Raw genomic sequence first — 14,134 nt, 5'->3', positions numbered from 1 at the left:
CTCCTTTATGGAAACCCTGGGGATTTGCTTTGCCTGCCATAAGGTGCAAAGCTTTCCAAATATTTCCTGAGTGGCTATAGACATTTCTTTGCTTAAATATACAGGTATGCTTAAAAAAGAAGCATGGGATCCACCTGGTGTATGTGTGGTAAATGTCTGTAATTGCATACCTGTATCAAAGGAGAATGCTTACTGACCAGGGAAAAGGGTTTTGTTTTCTAAGACTGAGGTTACTTTCTTTATATTTGTCTATTTTAGTTGACTTTTTATTGAAGTATAACAGCAGAAAAATAAATCCTAAGTGTACAGATTGAATTTTCAAATCATCTTTTTAATATGGTAATGTATAATACTTGAATATTTAGATATTGATGCTATCATCAATTTCTTACTTAATTAAATTGAGTGGTTGGTGAGGGTGGAGGTAGGAGTGAAGTTCTGAATTCCATTATTCTCTCTTCCTTTTTTCTGTACTGGCATTTGAAGCCAGGGCTTCAGGCATGCTAAGCACACACTCAATCACTGAGCACGGAGCTATACCCCCAGTTTGAATTCTGTTCTTTTGACACAATTACTTCATAACTTTCCCTTACTTGTTCAAGGAGACACAGTTTTCTTTTCCTGGTGTTAATATCTAAGCCGCTCACAGCCTGTAATTTTTACCTCCAATTTCCTTTCTTCAGTCTTTGAACACATGTATGAATTTCATTTATATACCACATATGTACAATTGTTCTTATTCTGTATGTCAGATTCATGTTTGTTCATTGAAAAAGTACCAGAATGTTTGTTCCACGTGTATTTCTGATAAAGAAGTACCTTACCTTGATTTAATTTATTTTCTCACTTTTTAAAGATGGTTGTTACCCTGTGTTAGTCTGTTTTGTTATTATAATTAAATACCTGAGGCAGGCTGATTTTATAAATAAAAAAGTTTTCTTTAATTCAGTTAATGGAGGTTCACAGGCTTGATGCCAATAGCATTTTGTCTCTGGTGAGGACTTCATGGAGGTGATGGAATGTGTATAATGTGGGAAAGGCGTGTAAGGGGATAGATAATATTGCCAAACAGGAAGCTGGAGAGCAATTCAGGGATTGTGCTTGCTCTACTCAAGAGCTCAGGAGTTCCACAAGAGCTACCTTAAACCCTTCAGAGGGCAGCTCCCCTAGTGACCTAAGGATCATCTCCCATTAAGCCTCATCTCTTAAAGGTTCCATCACCTCTTACATCATGTCACCATACTGGGGACCAACCCTGTAGCATATGAGCACACTTCCAGACCATAGTGTCCTCCTTTTTTGTCTTCAGAGAAACCCTTCCCTTTAGTGCAGTAGTTGATCAAGTTCATAGCCACCTTTTATTCTACACCATTATCTGATCGCCCCTCACACACGCCATGCAGTCTTCTGAGGACCCCATTTGTTGCGGCCTAATGAAACACAAGCTAGCATTGATTTTAGTGAAGTTCACCTTACTCCTCTGGTTTCTCTTCAGTGCTTTAGCTCTTTTGTGCCACAACAATTTTGCAAATTCGGCTTGCTCTTTTGCCTGGTATGGTCATGGTGCTTTCTGGTCCCATCAGCCTTATGATCAGCTTTGTGTCACCTGAATTTTTTTTTTAATTGGAATTCATTCCCACCCCCACTTTTTAATGATGAATTCACAAGTAGGAATGTATCCTGCACCTAAATTCAATTATCAGTAGAATGTTATCATATTTCCTTGATTTTCTTATGTTGTTGTTGTTGTACCATTAATGTTGAGCTGAGTGCAGCAGTGTACACCTGCCATCCAAGCTACTAGGGAAACTGAGATAGAAGGATTACAAGCCCAAGGTCATCTTGGGGAGCAGAGCAAGACCCTGTCAAAAAAAAAAAAAAAAGTTAACGTGATCATGAGGGTACTTCACTCCTGAAGACTTTAGCATTCATTCTCTATAATTAAGGACAAGTACAGTCTCACCTAATAAAGTTAGTAATTCCTATAATATTTCCAGCCCATGTTCAGATTTCCCAGTTCTCCCACGAACATTTTTTTTTCAAGCCTTTGCTATTTTCTTAAATGGGATCTAATAGAGCTTTTATTCCCTGTAGTTTAGAAATGCATGAAAGATTGTGATGGCTAAGTGGAGGAGATGGTGGTACAACCCACTGTTTAAGACATAGACAAGTGAGCCATTTTCCTAGAGCAGACTGTGCTTTCCTGTCTGTGATGTTCTTCCTTTGGATGTAGCAGGGTCAGCAAGAATGAATGAATGAGAATGGATGCATATCGCCCATCACAACTGTGAATGGGGCACTTAATAACTTCTGGAAATGTGGTCACATACTTGCTGATGCTAATTGTGTATAGCTGGGTACACACCTTGTTAGCAACCAAGAACCATCTCCTCTTTGCTAGTTTGCCAAAAATCTATTTTTTATGATAGAAGGGACCGTATCTTAAGGTAGAAGGAGGTAGGCCTAAGGAGTTCTCCAGGGATTTGGTTTTGTGATAATTAATAGAACCCTTGTGTAGTTTTATATTGACAAAATAATTGAGCAGGTGATATAAAATGTTCTGTAGAACATTGCTCCCCCTTCCCTGGTTACTGCATACAAATACCCCGTACATTAGAGTGGTACATTTGTTGCAGTGGATGAACCAATATTAATATATTATAGGCTACAGTCTATAATTTAAGGTTCACGCTTTGCATTGTACAGGTCTGTGGTTTTAACAAATTCATAATGCCATGTGTCCACCATGATAGTATCATAGAGAATAGTTTCAGTGATCTAAAATCCTTCATACTTCACTTTATTTATGCCTCACTCTTTTTTTCTTAAACCATCAGCAATTACAGATCTCTTCCATGTCTTGAGTTTGCCTTTTTCAAAATGCCCTAAACTAGGAATCAGAGTCGCCTGTTAAGATTGGCTTCTTTGGCTTAGCAAGAGGCCGCCTTTCTTTCTCTGTCTCTTGGTGGTTCCCTACTCCTTTCTTTTTATCACTGAATAATATTCCATTCTCTGTACCACATTTTGTCAGTCACAAAAGTTACTTTTATTTTTAAACACAGAGTGGAACATTTCAGCATATATCAATTGTTGAATAAATAGCCACTACATGACCTAGTTCCATAGACGCCTTCATTTTTTTTTCCAGGTATAAAGTGCCAAGGGGGAGTTGAGATGAAGAAGGCAATTAGATTGTTAGGCACTGACTTCTGCTAATGTGCAGTTATTTAAGCAGAGAGTATCTTAACCAGGAGAGGCTTAGCCCAGCAGGAGTAGATGGCTTTGATGTGCTCCGGCTTTGAACTGCAGTTTTAAGAAATCTCTCTGGAAATGCATTGTGTTCAGTAACAGTAGCCACTAGTCACCTGTGACTATTTGAATATAAATTGATTAAAAGTAAACAAAATGAAAGATCTAGCTACATTTCAGCCTCTCTGTAGCCATCTGTGGATGGTGGCTACCATTTTGGACAACACAGATATAGAACATAACCTTCACTGCAGAAAATCTTACTGGACAGCCCTGATTCACATAAAAGCATTCCAGTAGAGGGATAGGATTGAAATTAGTTGACCAGGCTGATTCTGGTTTCTCTTTAATGCTTTAGCTCTTTTGTGCCACGTCAATTTTACAATAGAAGAGATGAAGCCCAGAGATTTGTTTGCTGGAAAAAAAATGTTGCTTAAAATGACTTGCTGGGGATAAAAAGGCTGCCCGGGCCAGTGAAGCTGTGAAATTCCCCCTGTGTGACAGCCCCAGGAGGTATGGCTTGACAACAGTTGAGGCCCTTGATCAGCTAGTGTTAAGGAGTTTTACAGAACTCTTGAGCTCTTGCTAATTTAGTTTTTTTTTTTTTTTAAAAAAAAACAGGCTTTCTCTAATTTGAGGGGATGAGGAAGGTGTGGAGAGAGAGTTTTCCCAACTAAAAATTTTACAAATTGTACACCCATCCTTCAGTAAACTCCTGTGGTTGTTGCATACCAGGAATGTGAGACCTGAATGAATATCAGATATTTGCCACAGGAATTGTAGCTCATTCCTTTGAAATTGAAATGACTATTATTTGGGAGCAAAGCAAATAGCAGTTTTCTTTCTTATTTATTTATTTATTTTCCTCTTGCCAACTCTTTGGATTTGGTCAGATATAATTTTGCTCACGTGGTACGTACCACACTGACAGAAAGTATTACGGGCTGTCAGTTAACTTAGATTTCAGTTCCTTGTTCATTTTATGTATGGCATTTTAATAAAGTCTTCCATATTTTTTTTTCTAAACAGAAATACCGATAACAAACATTACATTAAATTGGGCTTCGCAGTAGAGTCTAATCTGGAAATTGGCTGTTGACATTGTTGAGGGTTTTTAATATGATTTTTAAATGAAAATGCCAAATTGCTCTGTCTGCACATTGTAGCTTTAAATATTGACTTTTTGCCTTTTGAAATGCTTTGGTTTCTAAGAGGCCTAGTGTGAAAAGGCGAGCCTGACAGAATAATATATCTACCATAATTCCTGTGAAAAGACTTTGCATATTCTGATATTTGGAGTTCAGTCAGGATGTGACCACTTGGAGTCATAAATGTCTATAAACACAGGCTTAGAATTAATAGCTTTTCTCTAAGAATAGGCACAGAAAACATAGTATATTATCTTGCACATTAAGAATTGGAAATGCCAGATCTCAAATGAAGACAGATTTCCTGTCACTCTTTAAGCCAGTGTCACCTGCTCAACAACTCTTACAAGAGTTGCTGAGGTTTAATCAGTATTTAATAATAATTGAATATGCTGAACTGACTTTAAAAACAAAAAACAAACATTTTGTCTCTTGAATTTGAAAAGTGGGATAACGGATGGCTTTCTTATGTCCGCTATGGTTTTTATGTAATTCTAAAAAACGCATTTTAATTTAGATATTGTTTCATGTTAGCCAAGTCCAGGAAAATTGATTACAGTTTCTTAGCATGGGATTGTTTTCTTAAAAGCTGTGAAAGGGAAAAGAATCAATATTAGAGCTTTCCAAATGGAGGCTTTATACAGAGCCCCCCCCCAGCACGATTGATTACAGCTGCTTTTGTAAAGGATTTAAAAAGAACAATCTGTATTAAAAACATCGTTCTTTGGTATGAGCTTGAGCAGTTCCAAATGCGTTTCCATGGGGGCTGCCCTGCAATGTGACCACTGGAGGGGATTGTGGCCATCACCGGTGGGCCCGGGCAGCGAGGCAGTTAGGTGAGGAGTTACTGACGTGCGTGCCAGAGAGGTTACCCTGACAGCTGCAGTCATTCAGCTTTGCTCTTCAGCCTCCAAAGCAGGAGGGGCCAGAAGCAAGTCATTTTTCTATATGTGGCCCCAAAGGTTAAGCTTCAGGAAGGGAGAATCAGACAGATGTCTTTGTTCCCCAGAACTGGCCAGAGCCAGGTAAGTCCAGTCATAGTTAGGGATAATAATAGCAACAGATTGCTCCCAGTCTCCACATCCTCAGCTGTTGCCTCGAACCCAATGGGGAGTGGACATGTCTTCATTTGACATCTTACACGTGAACAAGGCTGACCTCCTTAGTCCCAGGCTGCATGCTGATCTGTACCGAATAATAAACTCCACTCTGAGCAGAGGCATTGTGGAGTCAAGTGTGTCTGCAGCAGTTAAATCTTTTAGAAACTAGACCCGTTCTCACAAGGCATGTGGCAGAGACCATTAATGTGGACTGAACTCCGGGAGTTTAATCCTCAGTAATTCTCTGTGCTCTCTGGGAAATTAAGATGTAACAGGTAGACCAGATGGCCCTCATTCCAAAATGCAGACCTGGCCATTGGTGAGTTTGCCAAAGGCATTTGTAGAAAGGGGGAGCCTGTTAAGGAAGACTGAATATCCTGGAAGATGGGAGTTTTTAGAGAATATTGTTGAGTTATGCATCATCAGTGTTATTCAGTGCCAAGTGCTAAATACCTGCAGAGACCTTTGGCGTGGCTCGATACAAAACTGGTGGAATCAGCTCATAAACTTCTTTTGTTACTGGACTTACGGACTTACTTGGGGAAAAAATATTCCTAGGGATGATCCGCTTTTTGACTTAAAATGGTTTGCTTTTATTTTTTTTAATCTCCCATTATTTTTAGAAAATGAAATGTTTCTTTGTTATGAAATGGTGCTTATGAATATGTGTTCCAACTGAGACTTTTAATTATCACTAGTGATTTACCTTTAAGTCAGCCTTCTTTGGGGGCAAACAATGAAATTTGTTTTTTCTTCTAACACTTTCTCCAAAGTGCTTCTTAAATAATATTTTTTGATTGAGCATATTATCTTATCATCTTGCAATTCCTTTTCCCTTCATCTTCCACAACCTTTATATCTTATGGATGAGAATCTATGATTCATACGTAGATTCTAATGGAGAACAAAGATACAGGGTGGCCCTGGAATGATTTAGGTTACATTTTGAATTTTTTAAGGCTTTTCCATGTATCAGTTTACACAGATGATAGTGTTCATTGTTTATATAAAAAAAATTACTGTCCACAGTTTTAAAAAAAAAAAAAATCACTGTCCAGTTTCCTGTCTACCTCTTTGATAAGACCATAAATGTTATTTTCAGATAAAATACTCACATATAACACTTTGTTACACCTGCAGGATCACTTTCTTATTTATTTATTTATTTGTTTATTTTTAGTTATAGTTGGGCACAATATCTTTAATTAATTAATTAATTAATTAATTTTTATGTGGTGCTAAGGAACGAACCCAGTGCCTCGCACATGCTAGGCAAGTGCTATACTGCTGAGCCACAACCCCAGGCTCAGGATCACTTTCTAAAATGTGTTTGCTTTGAGATGACCCAGCCCATGTTGCTATAGATACCTTGCACTTGAAGGGGGTTCCTCTGGCTGGGAACTCAGGCTCCTGCCTGAAGCATCATGGTACATCTTGGGTAGACTTCCATTTCCTGGGGAATTTCGTGCAGGTCTCTGATGGATTTCGTAATAGAATTTAATAGCTTTAAATTTCTTCCTGGTTACTCTATCAAGAAAACCATTTCTCTAAAAACATCTGGGCCCTCATTTATTTTACTTAGTTAAAAAGTTTGGTCACGAACAGTTCCTGTATAAACAAGAAGAAATATAGGGGTTGGCTATGAATCTTGGGTAGAAAACAGGGTGTTTTTCCAGTAGATTATCAGGAATGCGAATAATCCTTTGGGCACACAGGGCTTGGCACTAGGTATTAACTGCCACCATTCAGAACTATTTTTTTAACTCTAGCTTTGAAATCAGAGTCCATCACCTTTGGATTTATCTCTTCTGTTGCCTTTGTTTAGGTTTTAAATTTATTTAGTTTTTCTTTTTTTTTTTTTTTTGAAGTGTGAACATACTTTCAGTCTTCTAGTAATGTGGAACCAAATGCAAATATCATCTTGTTCATTTGAACAGTCCTCCTAGATCTGTAGTCAGAGTCAACTCAAGGGCTTTCTTGGAATCAGCAGAAGGAGTGGCACCCACTGCAAGTAGGTAGTCTGTGCAATAGAACAGATGCTGAAAGTCAGATACAGTGTAGAACATCCTAGGACACACTGCAAGTCGGCCCTGCAGGTGTGTGTCAGGGTACAGCGCTCTGGGCGGGCAGTGGCCTCTGCTGACTGAGGTCAAGCTGGTAGGAAACTTGTTCCTGAAACTGAGCAGCCTCACCTCGATGGAGTGGTTTCCTCTGCTGGAAGTAACCTAGGAGCAAGAAGTGGCTCAGTGAGATGGATAATTAGATCAGGAAGTTTTAGAGCTTGGAATCTTGTGATCAAATACCCATTTTATTAGACCTTTTGTAACCTTAGCTGAAACAGTTCAGAGAGGCCCAAGTACTATTCTGTGATTCTGTGGCAGTTTTCTGAAGTGCAAAGTTTTTTGTTTTTTTTTAATTTACTATCTAGATATTTATATATTCCTATGATGCTTTCTTATATGTTAATATATAAATATATGTGTATAAATCATGTATATGCACATGTATGTGTTTGAACATAATAACTGTTAAATAAGTAATAAATTCATTTTCAGAAGTTCATATGTATTGTCAACATCTACAAGCTACTCCCTGGTCATTTGTGAGACTCATTTGTTATGTGCATTCAGTGTGTGTGTGTGTGTGTGTGTGTGTGTGTGTGTGAAGTATGTCTATATAGCAAAAATGTAACAGTAATACCAATTAGAGAAATCACCACAAACCCACCTGCCTAACCACTTACCTTTCTTCATTCCCCTTTCAATGCTTGGCCAGATGTATGTGAAATTTTAATTTAGTGGTGATATTAGAAAATATTTTTACAACGTGCTTCTTAAATATAATGTGGTCATAAAATTTTTCCTTATTACTCTATGGTATATGATTCTTAGTGGCTATGCTGAGAAAATTAATGTGTGATGCATGATAACATATCACGCCCACAGTTGGTATTTGGGTTATCGCTGCCGTATCGTAGTAAACACTCTGGCTTTTCTTCTTTTTAAAATATTTACTTAGGATAATTCCTGAAAGAGGACATATCTGCTCCAATGGTGTAAACATTTTCATAGCTGCTTAAAACACATTGCCGGGGTGATTTCCAAAGGGTCTGTGCCCTTCCTGTAAGTTGGCATCTTTTTAAAATAGTCCAGGTATCTCCCTACAGGCCAGTAGAAGAGTGTCATGTGTTCCTGTTGACATTTAGACTCAGTTCTAGCTCAACTCTGGAACAGCTCAGTTGGCTACCCATTCATCACCGCTGCAAGCCCCAGAGCCCCACTTCTTCCCCAGCATTGGTCGCAGTCTGGAAAGGTGTGGTCTGCCCCAGGAATCAAGGTCGTTCCCATTTTCCTATCCCATAGGCTTTCTGTGGCCTTATGTCAACCCTCCAGTAGGGTGGAGAATATATGTAGACCTAGAATTGTAGCAGTTGAAAATCCTTAGAGTGAATTATGAAATCTAAACCAGAGCCTGGTGGCTTCCTGTGCTTGACTTGGAGTCTGTTCTCTGATGGTAGTTTTTACAAAACACTTCTGAATAAGAAATAAATTCCAAATATCTTTTTCCCCCGCTGTCCTGCCAAACTCCACCAGGAAACAGCATCTCATTACTTGAGCTAGAATTTATTAATCCCGACCCTCTTCAGCACTTGGAACTTTTCAGGTTGGGCTCACATGGCTTCTATTTTTACTTTAGTCTAAACTGTGGTTGTATGGATAGCAAAAGAAATACAGCAATATTCTAACTTGGGAGGGGGAGAGGCAACAATGCTTATAATAACATAACTGCAAACTCTTGCTTCCTCTGTTTGATAGTCCAAAAAAGGAAGAAAGCACCGTGTGGTGCACATCTGTAAGTAATGAACATTTTCCTTTTGTGTGTCATGCATATTCAGCGTCATCCCACTCAAAGTCTCGGGCGTTGTTCTAATATACACCGCCTCCTAGATCCCTGTCTTTGTTGCCAGCAAATTTAATGCAACCCAAAGGTTACTTCCTTTCTCTCTTTGGATCAGGAATCTGAACCCATGACCACAAGCAGAGGTATGAATTGTCCATGTGTTCTGCTCATGTTTTTGTTTTTCCCCCCCTGGTCACCTTTTGCTTAAGGACCTTTTTTTGTTTGTTTGTTTAGTAGGAGCAATAAACCAATTAATTTTAAGAAGGTTTTCTTTTCTCTCTTTTTTTAAGTATTAATTGAATTTTGTAAGGCAGTGTTTTTGAAATCTAGATGTTACAAAGGGGCATCAAGTGAAAATTCTCTCCATTTGGGATATTTTGCTTTTAATTAGTTGTCTTTAATTATTCTAGGTTCCCAAGTATGAGATATGTCAAGAATTTGGGCACAGTTTAGATTCTTTCCGCTCGGTTTCTTTGGTTAAGGGCTCTTTATCATGAGATGGTGGCTTGTAAAAACGGAGGGATTTGGATCACAAGGTTTGTAGAATAATATGACTGTTGGCAGATGAGCATATTCTCAGAGAATGTGTGTGATCAGGACTGTTTATTGTTACCACATTCTGGATTAAGAAGTGAAACTGGGGGATAGGCATCCTACTCTGTTTTGTGTGTTGTAGTACTTGGGGTTAGGGGAAGGGTCCATCTTTTATTTAAATAAGCATACAAGATCTTTGTGGATCACCAAATCTGAGATGCTGTTTTAAATATAATCAACAACTCATTTATTGAGCCAGGTACTGTTCTGTAGAATCAATAAATGTCGTAGGAAGAAAAATAGTTTAGCCTGTAGCACCAGTTTTAGCAGCACACATGCAGCGAGGCACCTTTTCTGCAAATGACATTGATTATTTCAAATCATTTATAGATGAGCCACATAATCCTCTAGCAAGATTTTTTTGAGGGGTGGTATTGAGAGGGGTTAATGTGCTGATTATTGCAAGGAACATTTTATTAAATAAAGATTTTATCTGAACTTTGCCGGCTTGGGAAATCTAACTACTTTGAACCAAATATAGTCTTTTTTTAAACAGACGAAAATATCCACAGTTAATGCTGTACACTAACTCTGTGTTACTTTTTGTAACACTTTCCAGCCATTTCCATGTTCTCCCAAGACCAGGGTTGTCGGAGGCCTTTTTAATGAGTTGGAAGTTTCTTCCAAGGTCACGCTTACCTTGCCTGGCCATGCTTCTCACAGTGCAAGGCTGGATTCTAGCTGGCCCTTTTGTAGAGAGACCAGGTAAGGGAATGCTGGTCTATTCAACATCAGCGCTTCAAAAAAATCTGACCTGCTGTCTGCTGATCCTTTTCCACATACTGGTCCCTGGACCATGTTGATAGGCAGTGGAGAGGACGGAGAAGACGTCTGAGCTGGCCCTGCTGCTTGGACTTCTTTAAGGAGCACTTATTCTAAGGGGTGAGATAAGACTCCCTCTCTGTGTGAGGCTTCCAACAGGAAAATTCAGCATCAGTGGTAAGTTCCAAATGAATAGTTCAGACTTGAAGGACTATAAATAAATGCAGTTAGAAATTCTCCCAGGCTTTGGTTTGTTCAAAAGCTTTATGGAACTAGGAGGATTTTTTTTTTTTCCAAATTGCCTATAATGTGCAATTTTCATGACCAGTTCATTCATCCTTGGGTCTCACGTCACACCCAAACAGGATTCTACCTTCATATTGCGAATTGAGTTTATTTTCCTAATATGCATGAGTAAATATTTTAAAGTCATTCCCCACTTTGTGCAAGGTATTTTGAAGGGTTTCTTAAAGAGATTTTATTAGCTTTTTGTATAATTAATTAAGGGCTATTAAAGCTATTCGAAGCAGTTCTGAACTAAAGACTTTTACTATGAGTTTCTTTAAAGGGGATTTAAGAATTTTTTTTTTTTTCCACATGTGACCTCACCTTTCACTTTGCCCCTCTGCCCCATGGATGATTTGAATATATATACAAACCCTTGAAAAATGCTTGTAAATACAACACTATGGTTTGTACTTCAGCCATATCTAACATATGCAGGGGGTATCTTTTTCTAATAATAAACATAGAGTTCTTTCCTTCTGTTACATTTGCAACTTGGATGGGGCACCTGTTTGTTCCAGATGAAGGTGTTACTAAAAATTAACTAACTGCAATTCATGCCCATGGCTCTAGGCATCGTCTGTGTAGGGAATTTGCAGGATGTTAGGCAGAGAAGAGGCTATCGAGCTGGAAATTTAGACTTTTTTTTTTTTCCCCATCAGTGATGCCAAGAATGCTAGTTCTGAAAGATGTTAAATACATGTTCTGGTGCAGAAAATTTCCACAGTCAAGACTTGAAAATGCTGCCGCATTGAGCAGAGTTCAACATAGTGTATTACTGCAGTTTTTCTCAGGTCCTTTATTATGATTATGTGTGAATCATGAGAAAAGGAGGCTGGAGGTAAACACAGCACGTTAACAGTCTCAGTGACACACACTCTGAAGTCACCTCTGCGCTCTGAGCTGTATGACTTCAGGCAGGCTCAACTGCTTGGTCTGCCTTGGAGATTGCTGAGAGGATTAGATGAGCCAATGCTTATAAAACACTTAGCACAAATGCCCAGCACATAATAAACACTTAACAGTTAGCTACAACTAATCCTTTTGAACCTGAGGCTGAATGGTCTGATGTCATTTATATTGTGGGACAATTGTGGGTACAGCAAAAGAAGCCCAGAATAAGGTGTCAAGAGCTTTGGGCTCCCCTATGACCACCAACTGGATCAGGTGATTTTGAGCTACTTTGTCATCACAGGGCCAATTTTGAAATAAATAGATGATCTTGATATCTGAAAAGTCCAGTCAGACTCTTAAAAGTATGTGTTCCTTTGGGCTACACCCAAGCCAGAATTGGCAAGTTTAGCTTCAGGACAAGTATGTCATCTCTGAGCAACTGTGTATGTGAGAGAGAATTTTAGCTAATTATTATTACCTTTACAATGTATGTAAGCCAGGAACAAAATAGTTTACTAAGTCAACCATGGTAAGATAAGCTGAAGTTACAGCCTGTTTGGTACCTGTAATTACCATAAAAGTTAATATACATTTGAGTCTAAATCAGGGCTAGACATTCCTTTATCATAAAATTAAGGGGCATCATCTAGGTGTTTGTTTTGTCTGATGAGATACAGAAATGTTTCATTAGGCCATATGGAGCTTTTATTTTTATGTTGGAAGATTAATTTTCTGATGGTAGGGACTGGGGTACCCATAATTAGTTAGGTTTTCTACCTTCTAATGTGTTGTGAACTCAATTTAAGTGATAAAGTGAACTGCTTTGAGCTTTAATTTTCTTGTTCCACTGTATGGGTTGCACTAATTTCAAAGCATTTGAAAGACATTTTGCAGTAGATATCTTTCAAGGAACGCCACCGATTTCAAAATAACAGATTTTCACACTGGTGATTTGAAACATGTATTTATTTGTTCAATGTAGGCTATTCCCACATGAGAAAAATCCAACAAGTAGATTTGTTCAGTTGTTATCCCACAAATTGTCTTTACTGAGAAAATGGACAGGGATGCCAAGACTACTGGTACACTTGATCGTGTGTGTATTAAATCAACAGTTTCTCTTCATTTTTTTACAGACACTATATTGGGCTCAATCATTCTATTAAAATCTAGTTTTTATCATAAGGTATGGAAGTGGAGCTCACCGTTGCTTTCACAGTTTTTCATCTGTAAAGGAGTTTATTTCCTCTTTGGGATTTATATGAAGGAAATTGATGTCATTGATGTTTGCTCCATGGTGATTTTGCTCCTGGGTTTGGGTGGAGGAAGTGGGAGTAGCTGACACTGGAAATGCAGGTGAGGCCATGTGGCTAGAGAGCTTCCTTCTAGGCCAAGGAAATTTTATGTCATCCTAGTAGTGACAGGGAGCCAAGGCAGGGTGTTTCACAGGGCAGATGGTGTGGTTACATTTGAGCTTAAGAATGGTCCCTCTGCAAAGAAAGACTGTAAAGACAAAGACCTGGGCTATGGCCAAGTTGGGTGGCCCTAGGAATGGTCTAGGCCCAGTGCAATAAGGTTGCTGAAATCCCAGGTCCAGAGAAGGAGGAATGGAGTTGAGACAAATCTGTGTCTTGCCTTCCTTCTAGTCATTGTGGGTTACAAAAATTGCACCAGATGTGCCTTCTTCTCCAGAAGGTCAGTCTGCTGGAGGTGTTGTGCTTCCGTCTTCCTGGCTGAACATGGCATGAAGTGGATCTCTTTCTCTCTGTGCAGTACGTTTTCCTCTTTGTGTTACCCCATCCTTTCCATGGCTAACCCTTGGTCTCCTATATTCCTATATTGCATCATCCAAGGGGGAGAAGTCTGATGACCAGCTTTGTTTTTCTTCCAGCTTGTACTCTGAACACGATTAGCCAACAGTATTGGCTCCACCTCACAGCCACGGTCAGTCCCAAAGTAAATGACCTCATTACGAAATCCTACAGTCAGGCTGCAGCTATGTGCCTCTGTGCATTTCTTTCCAGTTGCTTCCATCTACTTGCTCTGTCCCATTAAGCAAGTGAGGGTATGCAGAATATATACCATCCTGGGGTTTTCTGTGCAGCAAGACTGACTACATTTGGCCAGGTATAAAATCAATTTTTTGATGCACATCTTATTGTCTTAAAGGGATGTTGTTGTATAATTTACTTCCCTCTCCAA

The 14,134-nt window shown here is 38.9% G+C and overlaps 1 protein-coding gene across 2 annotated transcripts in view; it reads left to right on the top strand.

Annotated features, from left to right (window-relative positions):
* Positions 1-14,134, top strand: part of Sdc2 (syndecan 2) — a 106,791-nt gene that overhangs the window by 71,039 nt on the left and 21,618 nt on the right. Inside the window, exon 1 of one of the 2 annotated variants that reach the window (XM_027947779.2) lies at positions 9,473-9,540. The exons of the other annotated variant lie outside the window; for it this stretch is intronic. The gene's annotated coding sequence lies outside the window, so the exon portion shown is untranslated. Of the gene's footprint in view, positions 1-9,472; positions 9,541-14,134 lie in introns of those variants that run through there. 2 annotated transcript variants of the gene reach the window in all.

Source organism: Marmota flaviventris, chromosome 15 (assembly GCF_047511675.1).
Source record: "Marmota flaviventris isolate mMarFla1 chromosome 15, mMarFla1.hap1, whole genome shotgun sequence".
Lineage (NCBI taxonomy): Eukaryota > Metazoa > Chordata > Mammalia > Rodentia > Sciuridae > Marmota > Marmota flaviventris.
Note: the sequence above shows the minus strand (reverse complement) of the source record. Positions and strands in the feature narration are given on the sequence as shown.